Source organism: Adelges cooleyi, unplaced genomic scaffold (genome assembly GCF_023614345.1).
Source record: "Adelges cooleyi isolate 19-005CV unplaced genomic scaffold, UGA_ACOO_1.1 ACOO_flye_CR_arks_rails_tigmint_CR_PRNA_9, whole genome shotgun sequence".
Taxonomy (NCBI): Eukaryota; Metazoa; Arthropoda; class Insecta; order Hemiptera; family Adelgidae; genus Adelges; species Adelges cooleyi.
Window position 1 is genome coordinate 12,716,939 of NW_026096579.1, and position 19,242 is coordinate 12,736,180.

Below are 19,242 nucleotides of genomic sequence, written 5' to 3' on the forward strand. Positions count from 1 at the left end.
GCTCAGCAAGGTTAGCAAACAACCCTATTGCACGACCAACACGTGCATAATACTAGTATATGTTGACGAAACTCTCTGGTCTATGTTACTATATAATAGCATGTGCTTGAAACCGTTTTGTTTACATTGTATTTCCTTTGTCGCCTGTCAATTCAAATGAAATTAAACCGTAGACACTTTACTCAGCACCTACTGGTACTCCACCACACTCATACACGTTGGTAGTGTAAATAATAGAGTAAATATGGGGTTCTTAAATATCATCATAAGGTACGGTTAGTACTGATTATCATTTTTTCTATCTGAATTATCTATTTTCCTACCAACTATTTAATATTGTCGAGTTTGTTTATGTATCATTTTGTTTTAACAACAAAAATCATCTTGTGTTATTATAAAATATGTATACAATATTTTAACAAAACTACAAAACTACTTTGATATTTATAGCATTTCTACATTTAAAACAATTCTCGTGGTTAAGTTCAAGTATCGTCCAATATGTTATTTTATTGAAACTCTCTAATATACTGTACTTTAAGTTTTGTGCATCAATTATTCATAAATATACAATATTCAAACAATTAATCATTAAAATATATTAACGCCGTACCGTACCCAAAAGGGGAGGGCATCAGAGGCACGTGAACCCGAATTGTTCGTTTAATATTATCTAATATTTTAGATGGACACACAAAAAGTCGACTGTTTTTTAATATATATATAGTACGAACTAGTGTCCCACAAAATAAATCCCTGACTATTTTTTATATATAATACAATTATTAATTTCACATATTTTTTGAACAATAAACGTTAGTTTAAGATGATTGTTCGCCAAAAACGAGCGAATAATTCAAATAAAATACCATGCCAGATAGTATACAGGTCCTTTGCAAGTAAATAGCATTCAGAAAACAGTATACAAGTACTCGACGATATAAACAATATCTATAGGTCACTCTAGGGATTAAGCCAATATATTCTAATATTCGATAAGGGATAGGAAATAAAAATAACTGACTAAATGTATATAACGTTGAGAAGGTATACCTTGGGGATCTCATTTACTAAAACGTCAACCCCAAAATTTCCTTTTTCGGAAGCCATCTGATAACGAAAGGGTCCGGTGGCTTTTAGCTTCTCTGAGAGAGAGAGAGAGCAAAAGGTACTTTATCTCTTTTTTTCATTTTGTAGTTTTGAACTCTTGTAATAAAAATGTATGTAATAAGACGATAAAACGCCAAGGGTATGTTATTTTCATTAAAATACCAAAGTCGAGTCGAGTTAATCGTCTTGAAATATTTTATATTCAAATGTACATAATATAAATATATAATACCATTATGTGTTAACAAAATAGATTTTCACAGAATTAAGCGGTTTTTATAAAACTTGCCTTTAATTTTATACTTCATTTATTATAATGCCTGTATAATAAATGTGTATTTGTGTTTTGTTTACAGGTAATTCATGTCACACATTCTGAAGAGACACGGCTGAATCAGTATTATAATTTTTAATAAATTGGAAAATACAAAGTTATGATGTTTATGACTTGTCAAGTATAAATTGCTGATTCCGAAACCACAATATAAACATTTCTGACAATTGTGATTTAGACAGTATTGAGTATATATTATTGATATAAGGAAAATTAATTTAACTGTAAGTATCAACATTTTTTTTTTTTAGTACTTCGATTATTGAGTATCTGTCTATTAAAAAATATTTATATATATCTAATAGTCATTCTGTTAATCCGCGCAAAATGATGAGTTCGCGAAAATGATTAAATTGCATCTACAAGCATTTTGTATGGGCGATAAACAATAAGCTTAAACGCAAGTATTTTGAACATTTTCAAATATTATCTTTATCGGATGAAATAATATTTATGTAAGGAAACGTTTTGTTCTCAGAAAAATAAGCTTCTGAAATAATCGAATTAGGTAATGTGTTTTTATAATTGGAAAAACAATTAACGAGTCTTTTTTCGTGTATTTTCGGATAGGTAAACCATTATTTACATATTGACTTTGCTAACGTTTCGGAAGCCTTTCATCTTTGGTCTTCAGGGTTGCCTTGCGTGCTAGGTTCGATGTTGTTCGTTCAGCTACTAATAACCAGAGCCTATAAATCTTGTCAACAGTTTGAATGTAAATATTATGACCATGTATGATTTTGCTGATTCACACTATAATTAGAATTAGTGTGTACCAAAATGTATCGACTAATGTTAAAATGACTTGATATCGATCAGAAAATTAAAAATTGTTAAATATTTTTTAGCTTGGTCGTTAAGTTTGTGAAACAGTCTTCAAAGAACGAATTGATCAGCTAACTCATTAAATCAACTATTAGTATAATTGTTATATATATGTATTGTGAAATACTATACATTGATGTATTTTGCATCACTTGTAATATTCGAGGCTATGAGTGCGAAAGTGGCCTAACCCATAAATTAAAATTAATTAGTTAATAAAATTAACCAACTAAATAAATTAAAAATAACTAAAGTACAATTAATAATTTGTTCTAAACATATGTTTAGGGTTTGTCAACTATTATAATAATATGCAATTAGTTAGATGTTAGAAGATATTTCAACAATTATTTCAGGCTGGCTCTTTAAAACTCCTCCTCTACGACGCTGTTAAGGTTTCATAATACCTTGTCAATCAAATTCGATTTATATAAATTACCATTTACCACAACAAAAAGTAATCGTAACGAGTAATTAAAATATCAACAGATGTGTATCGTAATAACGCGATCATTAGTTTTGAACAATGGCCGACGGGACCCATTGGTTGAATATTAATTATGCGTTTAATTAATCATTTAACAATAACCCCTTAGAAAATATAATCCCTACGAATTTGTTGCTCTGTTACATCGTCATTTAGCGTCAAAAAAAAAAAAAAAATGTCTATAGCATGTGGACGTCCAGAGCGATAGAAAATAACAATAATCGCATAGATAAATTATTAAACGTGTCATTTTCCAGTATTAATATTAATTGATAAATCACACGGTAAACTGTGTATTGTTATACCAAGAACCGCATTTAATTAACAATAAAGCGACTGAAATTCATTTAAAAATTCGTTGGTTTTTACCTGCATTTTTTTGTTTTTTTTAGTCCACTACTTTTTTTTTGTCCCATTTATTTTGATGATTACCCCGAAAAAACCGAAATTTGTAATAAAACTAAACGCGTTTTTTTTCTTTCTTTAACGCAATTATAAATATTATTATCACGGCACACACAATGAGCAAACCCCGGTGAAATTACCATAAAGCACAGCTACCTAGCGTTGTCAGCCACCGCCGGCGTTGTCCATTAGGACGAGCTCGCATATCCATTAGGCGGCCGAGCACAATGCCAAGACGAATATTAACGGTCAAAAATACAAACCGCGAGGTAAGTGAACGCGGGTTTCCCGTGGTTGGGACGAGGACACGGTGCCGGAAAAAGGGGTGCAGAGGGTAAAGAAATTAATCATAATATCCCACCGTCGCGGATCCCGGGAGGAAAACAAAAATAATACCGTACTCATTATATTTTTACATGTGCCCATAAGGTGGTTGGTATAATAATATATATTGCGGTTAAACAATTTTTGCGAACCGTCGTTTTCCTAATCGTTTTGTGACAAATTTGCCTGGGTAGAGGAGCGGGCGGGGGCGTTATAGCTGTGACGAAGAGGGGAAAAAAGAGCGTAGGGGAAAAGCCGCGGACCGTGAAATGAAGTCTTGTTCGATATTATGAACTCTGTCATTTATCATTTGTGCCCGGCACCGGGTTTGGTGGAGGAAACTCCGTGGACGACCGTGGAATGGCAAATATAAATAAATATATATATATATATTATATGTGTATAGATATGAGAAAACAATATGGTATGTCTGGTGCCGAACAAGGAAATAGGGTGGTGGGTTCAGAAAATAATGGAATAAGTAAACTGCAATTTTGCGGGCGCGAGAGAGAAAGAAAGAAGAAAATCCATTATGAAATACCAAAGCGTGTGCAGATTTTTTTGGAACGCAAATAAAAACCGAAAATTCGATCTAGGGCTGAGCGACAGGCAAAATCGTCCGAGGCCAATTTCAATTATTTGTGTCTCTCTGCACCCTTCGGTGATAATAATATGATAAACGACCGGGCTAAAAACGATTAAAATACAATTTTCAGATGATTCCGTCCGACCTATCTATACCGTATTAACCATTAAAATGTCCCCATAAACTCCCAAGTAAAGTTCACGTCTCCCTAACACCGCAATAACAGACTTGTTTGAAAACAAAACTTGCTGTGTCTTATATTGTTGTCACAATATGGGATAATAAATTCAAGTACAAATTGAATTCTATGAAACCAAGTATTAGTTTCGACATTGACTCATTGTCGACGATCGGCACTGATGATGGCAACTTAGTTGTCGAAATACTTATTTGCTATAAGTAAATCGTTTTTGTGGATTGGGTTTTTTAATAATACATTATAAAAATAAGGTGTTTCAATTTAACTTACGGTAGTTACCATATAAAAATAGCATAGTTGACAACTTTAAATAAGTATTCTTAATCATGTAAGACATATTTTACAACAAAAGTTTTTCCATAAAATAATTAGTTTTTGGGTAAAATAAAATGTTCACTTAACATTTACTCAACTCTGTTATATAAAACGAATTTTATTCGTTTCGTTACCGCCATACCAGTTGTCATTTAGTATTGCTTCAAATTATTAACACACCGCATCAGCAAGTCAACATTTAAAATGGAGACACGGTTTGTAATTGATTATTTTAACTTTGTTTTTGTAGGCATTGTGTACAACGCTGACATCTAATTTTAATTAAAAATATTGCATTGGTTTTTGGAATTTCACGTCGTACCTACCGCAGGTAAACCGAGTGGCGGAATAAAAAAAAATGGATAAACGTTTAGTTTAAAAGAACTCAAATTACACCCCCTTGGGGATGATGATACGCCGAAAACAGCGTGTCGGTACAACGTAAAATATTGAATACATCCTCAACGTACATTAAACAAATTCGCGTTTTATATGCACATTTTACGGTCCTCCGCCACGCCATCGATGTTCAACTACCGTAAAAAATGTCTCTTGTAAACGGCACCTTTGAGCATACACCCCAAACACATAGAATTGGCGATGTGAAATAAACGCGGTCTTTTGTGCTTTGGCCACTCGATTGTTGGTACAACCGAATTTTCCCGGGACAAATGTTCGTCAAAATTGACTATAGTTATAGGCGAGACAAGTCGGCAGTCTAGAATTGTACAATGTGAGAAAATATGATTACAATATTGTTATTATTACATAAGCGTTCGTTAGACGACTGTAGTAGTAATAGGAGATTTTTTAATCAACTGGTTTCAAGCTACCCCAAAGCTCGGAAAGAACAATGTTTTACCATATAATCCTTTCAAAAAAATGTGCGGACCGCTGTTCTAGCGTAATGTGCATTTTTGGATATTTTTTTTTTTTTACTAGCGCGGAAAATGTATTAATAAGCTATACAATATACATTTCTTCGGATGTATAGGAGGTGAAGGAGGGGCAACATAAGGTCTAGTCGTTGAAAAGTAATTTCATCTTGCCATCGTCGAATCCAAGCAGCGAATTCCGTATCCTATTACTTCATTGTTTCCAGTTCGAGTAGGTAGTACCTTGGCGGGGGTTAACGGCGCAAAGGCGTACGTGTCGGATGATTACAGAGGCTTGTTGGTACCCAGTTAAACGAGGTTGCACGATCGAAGAAAGAGTGTGTATACCTACTCTAATTCACCATAGTTCGGGCAAAAACAAATTGGAACTGTATTGAAATGTGCGTGGGTAACGGCGGGCCGACGTGATGCGGACGTGGGCTGGCAGGCTGACGAGTTAAACATAATGTACGGTAAGAAGGTGGTGTGTGCACTGATGAGATTGACTTTTCCGCGTGAAATGGCAAAAATAACAAATTAACAAAGTAGTAAACGATAATCAGTTTATTTCGGGGTGTCGGCATAGATGTTATTGCACGTGGTTAACTGTTAAGTATGACTTAGCTACTTCTAAATTACAGCTGGTGCTCACTGCGAACTGTGCAATATGTCTCCTTATCTTTCCCTCGGGTCATCGCGTTGATTTCAATGTTTACTGTCTACGTTACTTTGTTCGTTTTGCCAGTTCGAGTGGACGCCCCGTTTTTAATTACTTTTTACTTACTTAATGGGGTTTCTTTCACCGTGAATGTGTATATACGAGGCACACTATAAACAACGAGCCGATATCAACCGAGTAATTCGTTTTGTTCTTTTCCTAGCTAATTAATTGCGTCGTCGGTTATTATTATTGTATTTGTCGCGGCACGCAACAACCGATACTAATTAAATAAAATAATACGAAATTAGTGTACCGTTTCCGGCGGCAATTCTGTGTACTTTGATGTTATTTTTGACCGGAAAAAGGAAACGACCGTAGGGCCGTTGTTTTGGGTGCCGCCAAAGTGTGCGCGGAAGAAAAGAAAAACGACCGTCGATCGTTAACTCGGTTATTATTATTATTACCATTGTTGTTGTTGTATATATATATATATATATATATATATATACGGTCTTAGAGTTATAATATCATTTTGTCCGACCGGATTGCGGGGAGGGTGGAGAAAAGATATGACGGCAAAGGGGCGTTTTTGGAAATGAATTGCTCTCGGACATGGTACCTGGACGCGACGAGCCAGCGTACACGGGCAAACGGCGCCGGCGGGGAGGTAGAGAAAGTGCACCCCGGAGACGCGACCGGCCGGGCGGAAGTCGAGGTGAAAAAGTTCTTGAAATTACGCTGACGTCCCGCGCTCAGGTCTTCTTTTGTACACGTCCCCGGAGAGCAGTTTCTCCTAGTGAAAAACAAGGCAATTTTTCGAGCCGGTCTACCCTGGATGCGTTATATTTTCTCCTTGACATTGACGGGACAATGCGAATCGGCTGCCCCCCCCCCCACCTACCTGTCGCCCGGGGGACCGCGAGTAGACTTTCTGGCCATTATAACAGTTGCCCCTGCTCTACCGACTCCGGACAATAAATTAATATTATACTTAAAAACACACACAGGCTAGGCGCAGAGGTATGAAAATAAACAAGTAAAAAAATGTACACCGTCCCAAAAAAAAAAAAAAATGAATAACGGCCAGTGAGTGAAACTTTATACGCGCCAAGGTGTATTTATTATTTACCGCCACGCTGATGGATGCGATGGCTGATGTCTTAATTAACGAAACTTTTTCAAATTAAAGAGGATGTTTCTCAGATTTCCACTACTGTGCGCTCCTATATATTACACTGCCTAAAGCTTATACGTACACCAATATTTTATATTACCGCCCGAAAAAATAAATTAATCGGAAGAAATGGCCGAACAATATTGCGAGCTTTATTAACTTATTAATTTTTTAAATTTCGTATAGAAAGTTGTTTCAACAATTTAAATTAAATACATTTTCAATGATGATAATATCTAATACAAGAATAAGCAATTAAATACAGAAGCCAAAAAATGTGGTTGGAGCTGGTTAGGGGCGGGGAGATCAAACTGCTTGGGAAATTATCATAACTTTAAGTGATTAAATTATTTTCAAAAAAAAATTAAAAATTATTAAATATAAAGTATTGTATTGACAAAAAATGTGTTTATAATCGTATATGTTGACTTTTTTGAGTTTACCCGATTAAAAAATATTAACTATGATATAGTATTGGACTAGTTTTATACTCAATAAGTGGCCCGGTAGCGTTTAATGCTAGTCGACGAAGGTTGTTCATATTTTGACTGTTATTTTTTGAAGTTCCCAACTTGGATTGTATATGTTCTAAAATTAGTTGAAAATATAATGCTCGGAGAAAATGTGGTTTTGAAAACTTTACGAACATATTTTAATTTGTATTTAGTAGTACATAATATCATACATTACCACTGCCTCGGGTATTTTTGTAGGATTTTTTTTTTTAATTTAATATAATCTTCCAGAAATCCTTTTACTAGAAATAATAAATTATCCGAGAAAATCCTTTCACAGGCGTCAAAAAAGATAATATACTCGGTAATATTTTCATTGCAATGCTCTTTTACGGAAAATATAGTTTTACTGTGTAGTTGTTAACATTTTTTTTTTATTTATGGAATAAATATTACTAGGATCAAAAACTCGAAAGAGGTGTGCCATCCATTCGAAAGGTATTATGTAGAAAAATCCATTTCACAGCTACGGTGTAAAATTACATGCAGGGTTCAGTGCAGGGTGCCTTTGTCAATGTAAGCGCGTCTTCTTCTAATATTCTCTATATACCTACGTTCAGATTTATGTGTTAAATTAACTTTTCGATTTACGTGCTATGATCATGCAAAAGTAATCAACTCGCGAGATCTTTTCATAACCCGATTCTTCAGGTCTTTATTATTTGTATAGAAGGAGGGTTTTTCTGTACATGTATATGATATACATATATACATATATTACGGTATTGATTATTAGCTACTACGAGCTACCCGTCTTACTATTTTTCATATTAATAATATTTACTTATGTTTGTAATGTAAATAAATGTTCAAAGACAATGGAAATACCGGAATGAAATCACTTTGTATAGTGTAGGTACACCTTTGTTCGGTTACTCTCTAATTACTATGTGTTTTAATGAAAGGGTTGTGTATGTCGGTGTTATTAAACTGATCTGGTAGGTGACAATAACAGATAGCTTTTGTTAACGACCTCCCGTTTAATATCTACTCATCCACACAACTCGCAGATGTGAAGTAAAACATGAGATAGGCACAGGTACACTATATATGTATAAATTTTGTTCCCTCGTCCCGGTTGAATAGTATTTTTTTTGTTGAAGTTTGCTTAATCGACACTTCGAATAATAATTCGCGAGCATTTTTTACCTTTCAATAAAATATCCATCAGTAAATAAAAAGGGATTAAAAAAATTATAATAATAATATATTTTTCGTTTCCACGGTGTTAATTGAATTACGCTCTCAATTTTTTTTTACATGTTCAATTATTAAGTTGTGTATTTTCCAATTCAGTACAATATAAATAATTTTGATTTTGTTTTGAATTAAATCATCATAGCATTCAAGTAAAAGTTCACTGAATGTTTATAAAATATATTAATTAAAAAAATAAATGTAATTGAATGAAATAAAAATAAAACTAATAAAATTTACTAATGAAAAACAAAATTGTACTACTTCGTTTTATCAAATACGGTTGAAACCATTAACATAGTATGTATTGGAAATCGAATTATATCTTTTTGATTTTTAGTAAAAATATTTATTTTATAGTAATGAGATAAGCTATCGTTAAAAACAAAATGGCAAGCGTGCATATTTAAGATGGGTATTTGTAGTGAAGTGATGTACGAATGCTGTTTTTTTTTATTAGGTACTTTAATAATACTTTAACTATCGACAGCTGCATAAGCAAGAGCCTGTTCTAAGTTTATCACACTTCGCCATATCCCCCTTCGGACGAGTACACAGTTTAATTTTGTAATTTCCAACCCGGTACCGATCAGGAGCAAGTGGTGCTGCAAGTCTGGGCGACTTGACGCGCTACAGTTTATCGTTTGAAAAAAAAAACCAGAAAAAATGACCCACTCGATGTCGGCGTACCGTCTGAGTGGTATGCAATTTTTTAAGGTGTTACCGCGCCTCGTTCGAGTGCCCGTAATCGCATTATGCAATCTTTGTATAATAATATGCACACAAACCGACAGAGCGAGAGTAGTGTGGCGGCGGGCAATATACAAAAGAAGATATAGAGAAAACCGACTAGCACCGAGTTTTGCGATTTGCGATATGCCGCCGCGGGTCATACGCACAACACAATGCGCTCGCACAAGTTTAAGCGTTTTGGGGGCTTGCGGACTGGAGGCAAGAGGAAGTGCATATAGCAGCTCTCAGTTGGCACCTTCGGGACGATCGTAAATTATGTTGCTATTGTGTGCCGCCAACCCAGCCGCAGACGCCCGGATCGCAGGGGACGCGTGTTAAGCAAAAAGTCACGTTCGCTAAACACCTCCCCCGCTCCGGCCCCCGTTTCGATTCAGCCGTTCACTCTATTTCGCCCCCCGTTACATATGTTTACGTGCACATTGTGCGAGCACCGTCCCCGTGTCTGTGTACGTATACCAATTATTCGGATATTTATTATTGTCCAAACTCCGAACGGAAAGTACAACGGATAGTGTATAATAAATATACACGAAAAAACGGAAAGAAAAAAAAGGTCGTATTCGTTCCTCCGACCGCCGGTAAAACACCGGAAAACCGTCAGCCTCGGGATACAAAAAAAAAAAAAAAAAAATAAAGAAAAAAAAGGACAACGCGGTGAATTGTTATGTCAATCCGACCATACGGCAGCTGAAAATGATTTCGTGTTACGACCCCTGCCGTCACCCCGCCTTGTTGTGGTGGCGGTTCGGTCGGCACGACGGAAAAAATATCTATTATTTCCGACATGCAAGTCAAGTACATTCGCGAAATGCCGGATTGAGGTATATTTAAGTGTTTTGAACAAGCTCAGAAAAATGTTGAAAAACGCTTTTACAAACACTTTTCTCTCTCTCGCTCTCTTTATGTAGACAGAAAATTGAATTTTCAAATAAAAAAAATAAAACATTCTGTTATCTAGCTGTATGTCGTTTTATAATAATATGTACATAAAACATTATTGTGTTGTACCAGTGTGAGAAACAGTTTGGATGAAGGCGAACGTGAACAATAAGAACAATCTTGTATTACATCAGTTTTTTTATAGCAATATATATATTTTTTTAATTTAAAATAAGTCATTTACAATCTATAATAACAAAAAAACAATAAAGACAAAGATGCATAGTTAACAGGACGACGTCACGGAAGGTGATGTCCAGTGGCGCTATTTATACATAATAATAGCGCTGCATACAGTGAGTCCTAAAATAGAGGTTCGCTTAACTTCGCCCAGCGCGTGGCATCATAATTTTCAATTCATCAATTTTTTATACAGAATAATCTTAAAAGTGACAGTCAGCTTAGGTCAACTACATATGTATACATTTATAGTTATATTCACTCAATTATTAGAAAAAAAAAAAATTTAGTTATAAAATGCGAAAATAACTTTCATGCTTAAGGTTACAAAGGACGAATTATTTCACTAAAACACTGTAAACATGAAAGTATATGATCTTACACAATGGGCATTTAAAGAGGAACAACCGTTAAGGAGATTTTGATTCTTAAATATAAACTGTTACCTGCGCTCGACAGTATTTTATAGTGTTTTAAAAACTATTCAGCTTATTTTGTAAGTAGCATTTTTGAAATATCAGTGAAACTTTTCATCTAAATCAAGCTTATTAGCTTCAATGCAGAGCTGAGAAGGTATAGATTTTTAAATGATGTGTGTTTTTTTTTTGTGTCAGTAGACACGATAACTTTTTTTCCTGCGGACCAAATTACTTGTGTAGCACCATTTTCATTCAGAATCATATGTGATTGGTACTTTGGTGGGTTAAGAGTCATAGTAAGTGTCAACTTATTTATTCCCGAAACCGGGATATAACAGTTTTCAGATTTTGAACATATGTTTTTTCCAATAGATAAGGGTAAGACACATTATTTCACTTTTATTGCCAACGTAAATTGGCATCTATAAATTATTACTTGGCGAGTAAAGAGAAATGTGTAAGTTTTGTTTTTTGTTTTCAAAAGTATTTTCTTTAGTATTAAAGAAATAAAGAAAAAACAGAGGTACCAAATGAAATGGGAACGTTGTTAAGAATTCTCATTAATTAAGTTTTAACAATAAAAAAAAAGAAATAATTTTCACTATCAATTTTAATTAATACAACGTTATGAACCAAATAATTAAAAAAAAAATACTTATAAATGTCTTATTGCATTGGAGAGAGGTTTTAAATATACTTTTACTTTTAGATATTTTTTTATTGTTGGCAAGTTTAATTAAAATATTATAGTAGTAGTAGTACCCGGTTGTGTTTTTATTGAAAACGTATTCCAAGAAATAACATGAATGTAATTTATCACTGATACGTTGGCAATTGTATAAGACATCTTTAAATGTGTTGCAATATATTGATACAAGCTTGATAGTTATTTAGAAAATAAAATGTGTATAATTTGTGTTGTAAATTAATTTATCAGTCATTAAATGGATTTTCAATTACAATAATTAGTTTTAAAAACTAAGGTATTTCACATTATATAGGTAACGAAATTAATTCATAAGCTCGGATAAAAAAATATCATACTCGGATTTACGGTGTAAAAAATTGAGTTAAACATTGTGTAACGACGAATCATTTTCGATCAATAAAAATATGATCAAATTTAAACGGAATTATACACGTGTAGTAAAACCAAACGAATTTTGGAAAAAGAGAAATTGATTTGTTTATTTCAATTTACATACATTACATTATTCGACATTTTAGAGAGTACGTAAAAGGTTTTGTAATTTCTAGCTAATTTAAATATCGGGCTGAGTGGAAAACGTTAATCGTATCTTGTAAATATGTCCCAGTTTGAGTGAATCAGACTAAAAGGATACAGTATTGTATGTGTTCTGTCGTTTCTGTGAACTCGTATGCATATTTATATGGACATAAAAGCTAACAAACAGACTTTAACGAATTTATTCCAAAGCACTATTTGCATACCAACTACCTACTGTATACTGTCTGCCCTTTGACTTTTATTTTTATTCCCATCACGCCCGTATTATAACAAACTAAATTATTACTTGAATTAAAACGAAACTCCTTTGTTTTCGTTCGGGGCACATAAATTTTAATTCGTAGAAAGCTTGCAATACTAGTTTTTTTTTATCGGTAAACAACATTATATAATTTTATAGCTGTTGTTAACAGTAATATTAACCATGCGCCGTTTTGGTCCAATTACAATGATAAATATTATTTGAATTATTATATGCGTATACTTAAAAATTATTTTCACAAAAGGCGTACTTTAAAACTATAATATACCTACTACACTCATTTTAGGGTACGAAATTTATTGATAATGTTATTATGGACAAATTGCAAAGACTTGCTTTTTTGTATCAATTACATTAAAAATAACTGTACGTTTCTCCATTAATTAATATTACAATTTTTGCAATATTTATTGAATATATGTATATTATTAAAATAAACAGTGTAATTGAAATACCATGTTACCTATAATATATCTACCAAATCTATAGTCGATCAAACAATGATCTATTATATTATCTATATTTGTAGCGAATAATGGCATATACTCGGTATATTAAAAAGTATAATTTATAATTTTGGTAGGGTTGGTAATATCAATAATAAAATAACATTACAAATCAAGTCTTTTAAAACTAATTGAACTTGTACAATGATAAAAAAATTCTTTTTGAAGCACATAAACATTGATTTTATAAACAATGTCATAAGAGCTTTGTGATTTAGTTTTTTAGCTGCGTGCGAGGCCGATTTTCTGCAATAACAATTACTCACAAGTCGTTTGAATAGATTTACCCAATATATTGTATGAGTAAAACTTTTGCGTTATTGCACCCACTTGTTATGCTCCGTTTAATCTTGCTACACGTCAATGAAGCCGTGTAGCAAGACGGAAGTAAAAATAAAACAACGCAGCTAAACCAAACCGGATGGTAGTACATCTCAAACGAATATTGGACAAAACGTAGTCTGCATATTATGACAATCGTTTCAGTATCGATTGTCGGTGTACTACCCTGCGATGCTTTTAACACTTAATATACCTACAAGTGAACGGCGGTGGTATGGCCGTGACCACAACGCCAGAGATGTCTATCCATCATGTTATACTATACAATATTGTGCCGGCACATCGTTGACACTTCATTCGACTTTAGCAAAGCTTGCGGTTTACCCAACCTTTGAACCTCGCACGCTGTGGTCTGTACAGAGTGAAATTAATCATAAAAGCCTTTGGCGAATTCGACTTTGGGGTAAATTTGTAATATACTCTGAAAAAGTTTCTGTCTTTCCGCAAGTTATCATCGTTACAGGTATTGCGCGTCATGCATAATATATTATATTTGAGAGCACATAAATAATATAACGTTGTTGTACACATACCACTGTAAATATTCATATAGTATATATTATGTATTTTATGTAATGTCGGTACATATTGTGCAGCTAACTGGATTTTCGTTATGCGACCCATTTGCTCGGCAACAGTTATTAATGTACCAAGTAAATCGAATTAACGTTAATACCGATTATCGTTTCCCGGCCGGATTTAGTTTTAAACTTGTACGAAACTTAGTTTTGAGGAATGTACAATATTCACCGTTGAAGAATTGTAAAATACCGTTTAAGTTAATTAACGATTGAATGTGCGTCATTAATACTTTAAAAAGTAATCTTAAAACAAAAATAACGCCAGCGGCAATACGCGTTTTATTTATAAGGGTTAGCTTTGCCTCTGGATTCTTGTCTTTGTCCCTTTTTAAAAAAAATATTATAATCAATTAATTATTTTTCAAGTGCATTAGTAGCTATACAAATACTATTCGATTTTTATTCAAAGCTGTAAAACCTGCAAAAGCTTAGCTCTTCTCATATCCTTCGATACGCTTGCTATAGTGACAATATAACATATTATATTACTGGTATTATTTTATTTCTTTTTTTTTTTTAGTATTAATTGAGTATGATTGAGTACGATTTTAACTTGTAAGTTAAGTAATTTTAATAATTTTCCAACAATGTTTATTAACGCTTAAGAAATTTTGAACACGTCGCATACTGTCATATATTGTACGTCACAACGTATGCTGGCTAATAAATGGTTTTATACCGAAAAAATGTGTATTATTTGCTGAAGGAGCTCTTCTTGGAAGCTCGCTATGTTAACTCGAATAGCTGTTGTAGTGTTTGACAGCGATGACTTATAATGCACATGTAAGCACAATATAGTGAAATTTCAGAAATTTGCAATCTGTGTTATATTCAACAACAGAGATAATATAGCAAGCAGCATTACGCGCACATGTAACTTATTTTAAATCGTTTTTATAATAACTTTGTATACTAAAACCGAAAATCCATATTTGTCAGTACTCGGAAATCATGTAAATAGTTTTTCGTTTGTTCGGGTCTGTCATTTAAGTCCAATACTTTTTCCATACGCGATACACCGTATTGATTATAATAAATTGTAGACTCTAATAGTGTGATCAGTAACCACCACTAACCGCTGCTAAGTAAAGCGGATACAAACGTTTTGTATTGGAGTCACAGTGGCAGCGTACTTTTTACCCCGTTGGTAAACTATCGGTAAACGCCGTTGGAAATTGAGTGCCAGTTTAGTTTGAACTGATGGGTAGTTTATGGAAATATCATAACGGAGTGCAACCGTGTAATCGGCTGTCGCATAGTCCAATTACAGAAAATATTTCAAACGAAATCTGTTAGTTGCAATGAATTTAATAACGCGCACGAATTTATTTATCACGCATAATATAACACACGGGGGAAGGTCAACCGTATTGGTGCGGCCATCCGTAAACCCTATTTGACATTGGTAATCCGTTTTGCCCTCCGCGTTCACCGAGAGAAAACCGATGGGGTCATAAATCATGAAAAAGTTCGGCCATACCGAGGCGAATACACTTTTGCCGCTTCCCCCCGAAATAGCTACTAACTTTGCAATCAAATCGTTTTCACACACAACTTGTTCGCGGTTTTATATTATGCTCCAAACAGGGATTGGGGGGGGGGAGGGGGGAGGCCGTCGCAGAAAATTATGGCGTCGAAAAATAATTCTTAATGTAAATAACGTTTCACTTGCCGAGTACGGGCAATTAGTATATATATGTGATAACCGCGTGTATGCCTTGATGTTTTTTTTTTTATATTTTAACCTCTCTTCCCAATGGATTTATATTTTGTCGTCGGTATTTGTTTTCCACTGGAGCGCGCACAATGGGTTTGACGTGGGCAATTTGTACGAGCAAACTTGATTACAATATATTAAGCGTCGGGCCGAACTCGGGCTAACACAACAATGTGGCGAAAAATTATGGCGCTCAAGTGCAAGCAGATCGGTTTGATCGGATAGACTTATTAATTAAAATAAAACAAAAACCTACGTGCAGTTTTGGTCCGGAGTTGCGGGTTAATGAACTGCACCGCGGTGATAGGCCGAGGGCAAACGCATTGATTGCACGGCCAAGGGGAGGACCGCGACCCGTAATCAACCGGTAAAACTGCAGTATACCGCCACTATACTATGTCGCAGTAGTGTACATAATAAATACATGTATAATATATACTAATAAATACATGTATAATAAAAAGCGGTATAATGGTCCGGTCTCCTTCTTCTCTCCTCTGCCACTCACTCGCTAGTAGTTTATCATTTTTGTTTTTGCCATCTTAGCCTTTTGCACTTTACCCTGGTGTTAAAATATGATGGATGATTCGATGACATGTACTATTTTATTTTCACTTATTATTATTATTATTATTAAAACCACTCGACTTCAATGTTTCATCTACATTTCCTCCTATATATAAATATATTATATAGATTCCCCACACAGTCTCCGAGTTATCTTGTCTCGGTGTTGTCGACCACAAGTTTCTTTTTTCAAACTGCAGCCCTTCTCGGTATAAGCCCCCCCCTGCCGTGACGCTCAGACTATAATAGCTATACATTGCCGCGTTCAAGCCACCGTCGGTATAAGCTCACTATATCATTTTATCCGTCACCCTGCAGAGATTTTTTTTTTAATGCACCTTCGGCCCTCGTTTGGGTTTTTTTTTTTTTGAATCGATAATGAACTTTCGGACGGTTTAACGGATTACCGTAGGAAGCGGAAGGGGAGCGTATAGCTTTTTATCTGTGCGGAAAAACGACTGTTACTCATTCTACCGTTTATATTATATACCTATGTATGTATTTTCGGAGTCTCTCCCATTTGCAATATTTTGGTAGTAGATTGCGGTGAAAAATCTTCTTAAATTCTGATTTATTCATTTCGCTATCTGAAGTAGGTATCGCGCAGTACGGTATACCTACATGTAATCACAAGTCGTTTGTTGCTATATTATGTAATTCAGATAAATAGCCTAAGCGCTGTACACAGAACTAATATATAGTTTGCTGTTTGGTGGTTTTATACAAACTAACAGCTGATCATAATTACAAAGATTGTGTTATAAAAATATGTGTTCAACCAAACTGAACGATTGCATTGTGATTTAACTATTATAGTAATTATTGTTATGTCCACCATGCATTTTTAATACGTTATCCATCTTACAATTATGACCATTGCGGGTTTCTATGAATAAAAAAAATGCTGTCTACCTATGGTTGCTTCGACTTAGGTTGATTCAAAATTGTATACACAAAATGTACTATAAATATTATGGGTATTTTGAAAAAAAATCAAATGTAATTTTTTGCAACGCTGAAACTAAGATCGGGTAAAAATAAATATATATAGAAATTAACCAATAGTTTTACATATTAACCAGATTTATTTGTAAGCACATATCTTCATAGAAGTCATATTCCCATCACATGAGCCTTTTTCGCTTTGATAAAAAGTTTATCCATTTGTATGTAATATAATGTATGCAGTATGTATAATACTATGAAGGTATATGTGCATCCATATTGATAATACACATTTATATGCAACCGAATATTTTAATATGCCGAACGTGTACTGCGGGAACCCTTTTAAAGTTGATGTACCGTGATTTTCTTCCTTTTTTCTCTCTCATTTCCTCGAACTGCTAAAACTTTATGAACTTATTCGAGCGATCGAATAAATTATTTTTATGAATAATGGAAACACAAAGTACATTTTACATTGAGACCGCCATAGTTTTTTTTCGCTTTATAATAAGTATCTTAAAAATAAGTAATATAGTTTCCACGTTTTCACACATCAGTGCAGACCGAGTATAAATGCCAATGAGAACCAAATAAAATAAATTTTTACTACAACTGGAGGTAATAAAAAAAAAAACGATTATATTTGATTTTGCATGTAAAAAAATATTTAAACTTTTCAACGGCCTTCCGTAAAGCGTACCCAATATAACTTATATTTTCTCTAAAAATTGTATTGATTTTTAAGCTTTGATTATCCTGTTAAATTAATTGAATACAAATATAAACTGACCGAGCCGGATGGTTAGGGCATTAGGTCTCCTGGAAAAAATATGTTTTCAATGTACCAAAGCAGTTAGGGCGTTTCAAACAAGTCCTTGGTTATTAGTTTTTTTGGAAAATATTTTGACTTGGCTTTAGTAGACGGGCGTTTGATTTTGTCGCACATATTTTTTAGGCAAGTTACATTTGCGCACAGATGCCAATTATATTATTTTCAACGTAGTGTCACGGTCGCGTGCACAATTATATTATTCAATGCTATTATTGTCGAGTCGAAATGCAAAAGCATGGCCCTAGCGGTATGAAGCTTTCCAACCCCCCTCTCCACCCCCCTTTACTCTTGAGCCTTTAAGAAAAGTCGCCGTCTATAAAATTTTGATCCACCGACACCGTATCGGATCTGGAAACGAGAATAAAAAAACCCATTGAGGTGGAAATACGGCCACGGTACCGTTGAACTATTTGACCGTGTATTATTTGCACTTCGAGGCCGGCACACAGTGAACAATAACCATTTTTTATCCGTTTTTGACTCTTTGCGCTACTGTGATTTTTTTTTTTTATATTCGCTTCATTTAGTTTGGTTTTTTATGTAATTTTGTACGCGCGCTTATGAAATTCATGAGAAAACTTAACAACGCTTTTTTTTTGCCAGTTTACTAGTTGTCGTATAACAAAACAGTTAAACTTCGAGAAACTTTTTAAAAAAACCGTTCTTAAAAAAAAAAATATATATAACCCCCACTTTTACATTATTATTAGTTTATGTTCAAAAAAAAAAAAATTGAAATACGTTTCGAAAATAATAACAAACCCTTACTAATTTTTTTTATCGTTATTACTATTATTTTTATATTTTTTTTTTTGCAGGTTGTCCGTCTGGGTGTGCACGATGAACTTATGAGTTTCATCATATTTGTCCGTTTCGTGCACGAAACAACCGGAAGAGATCTGTAATCAGGTGAGTCTTTGATGGCATTATACAATGTATC

The 19,242-nt window shown here is 34.0% G+C and overlaps 1 protein-coding gene across 2 annotated transcripts in view; it reads left to right on the forward strand.

Annotated features, from left to right (window-relative positions):
• The window catches only part of LOC126846871 (semaphorin-2A), a 247,954-nt gene that overhangs the window by 21,204 nt on the left and 207,508 nt on the right, over positions 1-19,242 (forward strand). For both annotated transcript variants that reach the window (XM_050586705.1, XM_050586706.1), the window contains exon 2: positions 19,121-19,211. The gene's annotated coding sequence lies outside the window, so the exon portion shown is untranslated. The remainder of the gene's footprint in view (positions 1-19,120; positions 19,212-19,242) is intronic.